Consider the following 6000-nt stretch of genomic DNA (forward strand, 5'->3'; position numbering starts at 1 on the left):
CCCCAGCCTCCTTTCGGACAGACATCCTCTCCTCCCTGGTGTCTGCACACTCGAAGCAGACTTGGAGGTACTGGAGGTTGTCTAAAACCTCATTGAGTCCATTCAAAAAAAAGGCTGGGTCCATGTTTAGTTTCTGCTGGGTCCTAAATGGTTGGATCATTCTGTCACGATCGGGCTTGGAAGCAGGAGGTGAGGACCCAAGTGCAGTAAAAAAAGGGTTTTATTCACATCATTAACTAAATACAAACCAAAAACTAAGACTAAAACAAAGTATCAAACAAAGGAAACCACAAGGGCAAAAACGGTCATCAACGAAACACTTACAAAACAGGAACCAAAACACAAAAGGACACGGGAGGCAGAAACGAATAAATCCAGGGACGAGACGTGGGGCAGCAGACAGAGTGGCAGCAGACAGAGTGGCAGACACAGACAGCGACATCGACAACGACAATGATCCAACATGAGACAGGGGAAACACACAGACTATATACACACAGGGAGGCAGGGAGCTGACGAGGGACAGGTGAAACACATCAGGGCAGGCATGGTAATCAACACGAGAGGGAGGGGGAGTCAAGACAGCGGAAACAACAAAGACCAGGAAGTACGAGACAGGGAATCACACCAAGGGCAAAATTACAAAATAAACCAGGGAATCAAAATCAAGAAAACACAGATCAAAACAAACACAGATCATGACATATATGATTTATGGACATGGGAAAAATAGGAATAGTCTTTATCTGTTGGATGTTGCAGCCTCCATATATCAATCATGTTTCTGGATTTAAGTAGATTATTCAACGTTTGAACAGATGCTATGGTGATTGGAGCACGAGAGGAAAGTCTGTCAAGATGTGGATCAAGTTAACAATTAAAATCACCGCCCATGATTAAATTAGTAGTGCTGAGGTCTGGAATTAGATCAAATACTTTGCGAAAATAATTTGGGTCGTCTATATTTGGACCGTATATATTCAGAAAGGTGACAGGGAACGAATTAATACCTCCAGTAATCATAATATACCTGCCATTTGGATCCGTGATTACTGAAGCAAGTTGGAATGGGATACTCTTACGAAAGAGAATGGCGACACCTCTAGCTTTGGAAGTAAACGGTGACTGGTAAACTTGAGAAATCCAATTAGCTCCCAGCCGCCTCTGCTCTGTAGCTTTTATATGGGTTTCTTGCAGAAACACTATGTCTGCTTTAAGTGACTTTAAAGCTGTGCACACACCGGAAGAACTGCCCGACTCGCGTCGGTAAATTCGGCGTTGGCTACTTAATATGGCCGACTCGAACAACGACATGGGCGGTTCACACCTACGGAATTACAGCCGATGCCATACGTTCCACGCTTGCGCGAGATGTAATGTCTCCAAAACAACAGGCGGCGCAAATCTGTATTGTGGGCCAAAAAACACGAAAACCGGAAGTAGGCGGTCCTCTCTAGACCGCCTTCTTCGATTCCACTGGTTATCTGGTATGTTTACCATCGTCACTTCCGGGCTCCACTGATTCGCTAGTCAAGCTGCTAGCCTCCACCAATCAGAATGGTAAAAGAATGACCGACTCGAATGGCGGATTACACATTTGAATCGGCTGAAATGAACGCCGACGTGGGCCGATTCGAGCGACCACACCAAGTAGACTCATGTCACGGGCGCCGACTCTCTCAAAGACGCCGATTTTCGGTCCGGTGTGTGAGCCCCTTAAGTGCGCAAAGACCTTACCCCGTTTAACTGCATGCCCAAGACCGCGCACATTCCATGAGACCAATGAAATGGCACTCATGTCTGTCTGATTTTCACCGTTAGGCCTTAACATGGAAATGGAAAAATAAAAGCAATCTGAGACACCCAAAAACAAATGTCAACAAAGAAAAGCAGTTATTCTGGCAGCTCTGGACGCGCCACAATATGTTTGAGTGAATGAATGAAAAAAGGTAAATGACTTGATGAAGGCCACTTACCTGCCCTTTCTGAATATGGACCACCAGGATTCAATCCTCTGGTTGTTTGTGGATGAGCCATACATGTGGCTGGACGCTCCAGCGTAGTGGTCTCTGTGGTGGTGGCGGAGGGTGCACTGAATTGCAGCCATGGTCCCGTTCTCCGTACCGCAATCGGTCCTCAGTCTCATGGGAATGACGGAGAGGTTTCGCACACATGACAGAAAATAGTGACCGATCACACTTGGGTCATTATTTGAATGTCCACATGCAAGCCACAGCACTTTGCGTGAAAAACCATCAATACAGCCGTAAAGAGCCAACCCAAATGGCTTAAGTTTATCATAACCATCCGCGTACCATGTATAGTTCGGTCCCATGGAGTGGTAGGTTCTTCTGACAAACCTTCTGCGTGCTCTCCTCTCGCACCCTCGAGGATTGAGCTCCTGGAGCAACTTCATCACGCGATCCCTCTTCACTCGTAGATTGTACTTTTGTTTGAGTACTTGCCACATCGTACGGTAGCCAAACAGTTGTCCAGGTCCACGAAGTTCCAGTCTGATGGCCCTAGTTACGGCGTTTGTAGAGGAGTAATGCTTTCTACGATATAACCCAGCTTCATTCAGTTTGCTTTTGAGCGACCTCAAGCTGATGTGAACACCGTGTAAACTTGACATCATGTCCACGATTACAGCGTACGAGTGTCCCTCATTAAACTACTTTATGCACTGCTGCAGCAGATCTGGTCCGTCCCCTGACGTCCCCTGTGCGGCTGGTCCTTCCGTCTGAGCTGCGGCATTCAAAAACTCCAAAGACCGACCACACGAAAAACAAAACGGCGTTAATCGGCTCATATTTTGTCCACAAAACGGGCAAAAGACTGCTTGCCCGCCGTCCATCTTGGGTCACCTTATTACTTCCGGTTCAACTCGCCAGTTGGTACATTCCCTTTCCGGTTGCAAGAGTTACTTGTAAATTTGTCTCGGCATTTGTAAAAGTGTTTCACGTCTTGTAAATTTGTTTTCTCAAATGTAAATTTGTCTCAGGACTTGTAAATGTGTTATGGCAATGTAATTTTGTTTTCTGAAATGTAACTTTGTCTCCAGCTTTGTAAAAGTGTTTCTCATATTGTAAATTTGTTTTGCACCTCCCGGCCACCCTAGTTTTCAGAGTTCTTTAACTGCAATCTCGCGCGATTACGTATTATCGCGAGGTCTCACAGTCGTTCTGCCGGACTGCGCCGTGGCGGACTCAAACGCATCCTGTGGGGATTGGCGGACGGCGGACTGAAGCCGGATCGGAGACGCACCGCAGCGGAAACGTATGCAGTGGAAATTGGGGGCCACCTGTCATTAGGCTTGTTTCGAATCAAGCATGCGCATGCATTTGCCTCGCAAAACAAGGCATTCTGGGAAAAAAACGTCACAAATGCTGGTGATAACTTCCCTTTGCGACATGTCACATGACTTTAAAAACTCGCGGTATCTCCAGGGTACCTCCCTTCGCATGCTTTTCTCTGCAGATGGTCTGAAATAAGTGCGGACATAAGACACTCCCCTCAACGTTGCCCTAGTTGGTTAGAATTATCACGTGGTATTTCCCACGTGACAAAATTCCTCAGCCTCCGTCAACAACGGGACTTCAAATGCCTCGGCTCGAGTTTGTCAGCGACGAAGAAAGCCAGCGCCACTGGGCAGGCCATATTCTTTGGGCAAAGTCTGTGAAGTTTCCCCTAGCGCGATAGTTTTTGTTATGTATACAATTATTAATAAAGTTTAAATTAAAAAAAAAAAGTCCGTGAAGTGCACCTATGTCCAACTTGACGTGGTGGGAACTTGGCGTGTTTATGACGAGTTCCGGCAGAAACTCTCAAGTCTCGTTCATGCATCGGCGCAAATGCATGCGATCTGAAACGCAGCCAGTCATGTACAGGCAGAGCCCGCCCCGCTCGTTTCCGTCAGAGCGGGATCTCTGGGTGGAACCAAATCGCAGTGAAAAGCATAATGCACAACGGTACTCAAAGCATCCCCATGTCAGGAGTCAGAAGCAAAAGTGATTCTAGCAGCTGCACGTCAGGAGAGAATTTTGATTACTCCAAAATGTTGAAGGACATTAATGTGTGTTGAAGCAGTATTTGGTTGGGGGTTAAAGCTACTGCAAGTTGAAATAGTATAATATATATATATACACTCAACAAAAATATAAACGCAACACTTTTGTTTTTGCTCCCATTTTTCATGAGATGGACTTAAAGATCCAAAATTAGTTCCAGATACACAATATTACCATTTCTCTCAAACATTGTTCACAAATCAGTCTAAATGTGTGATAGTGAGCACTTCTGCTTTGCTGAGATAATCCATCCCACCTCACAGGTGTGCCACATCAAGATGCTGATCTGACATCATGATTAGTGCACAGGTGTGCCTTAGACTGTCCACAATAAAAGGCCACCCTGAAATGTGCATTTTTTTTGCTTTATTGGGGGTCTGGGGACTCAGAACCAGTCAGTATCTGTGTGACCACCATTTGCCTCATGCAGTGCAACACATCTTCTTCGCATAGAGTTTATCAGATTGTCAATTGTGGCCTGTGGAATGTTGGTCCACTCCTCTTCAATGGCTGTGCGAAGTTGCTGGATATTAGTGGGAACTGGTACACGCTGTCGTATACGCCGGTCAAGCACATCCCAAACATGCTCAATGGGTGACATGTCCGGTGAGTATGCTGGCCATGCAAGAACTGGGACATTTTCAGCTTCCAAGAATTGTGTACAGATCCTTGCAACATGGGGCCGTGCATTATCTTGCTGAAACATGATGTATGGCACAACAATGGGCCTCAGGATCTCATCACGGTATCTCTGTGCATTCAAAATGCCATCAATAAAATGCACCTGTGTTCTTCGTCCATAACAGATGCCTGCCCATACCATAACCCCACCACCACCATGGGCCACTCGATCCACAACATTGACATCAGCAAAGCGCTCACCCACACGACGCCACACACGCTGTCTGCCATCTGCCCTGAACAATGTAAACCGAGATTCATCCGTGAAGAGAACACCTCTCCAACGTGCCAGACGCCATTGAATGTGAGCATTTGCCCACTCAAGTCTGTTACGGCGACGAGCTGGAGTCAGGTCAAGACCCCGATGAGGATGACGAGCATGCGGTTGAGCTTCCCTGAGACGGTTTCTGACAGTTTGTGCAGAAATTGTTTGGTTATGCAAACCAATTGTTTCAGCAGCTGTCTGAGTGGCTGGTCTCAGACGATCTTGGAGGTGAACCTGCTGGATGTGGAGGTCCTGGGCTGGTGTGGTTACACGTGGTCTGCGGTTGTGAGGCCGGTTGGATGTACTGCCATATTCTCTGAAACGCCTTTGGAGACGGCTTATGGTGGAGAAATGAACATTCAATGCACGAGCAACAGATCTGGTTGACATTCCTGCTGTCAGCATGCCAATTGCACGCTCCCTCAATGCTTGTGGCATCTGTGGCATTTTGCTGTGAGACAAAACTGCACATTTCAGAGTGGCCTTTTATTGTGGGCAGTATAAGGTACACCTGTGCACTAATCATGATGTCAGATCAGCATCTTGATGTGGCACACCTGTGAGGTGGGATGGATTATCTCAGCAAAGCAGAAGTGCTCACTATCACACATTTAGACTGATTTGTGAACAATGTTTGAGAGAAATGGTAATATTGTGTATCTGGAATGAATTTTAGATCTTTAAGTCCATCTCATGAAAAATGGGAGCAAAAACAAAAGTGTTGCGTTTATATTTTTGTTGAGTGTATATATATATATATATATATATATATATATATATATAGTATAATAATATTTACGTTGTTTAATATGTAAAATATGAATTCATATAATTAAAACTATATTAGGGTGCTTGTTTGCACAATATATCAGTTCAGTTATTTTGAACCCCATGGCAAGTAATCATATAAACAATGATACAATAAAATACAAAAAAAAAAACTATCAAAATATCATTTACACAGACTTCGAGTTTGAAAAGGAGTAG

This window comes from Eutrigla gurnardus (assembly GCF_963514095.1).
Source record: "Eutrigla gurnardus genome assembly, chromosome: 5".
Classification (NCBI taxonomy): Eukaryota; Metazoa; Chordata; class Actinopteri; order Perciformes; family Triglidae; genus Eutrigla; species Eutrigla gurnardus.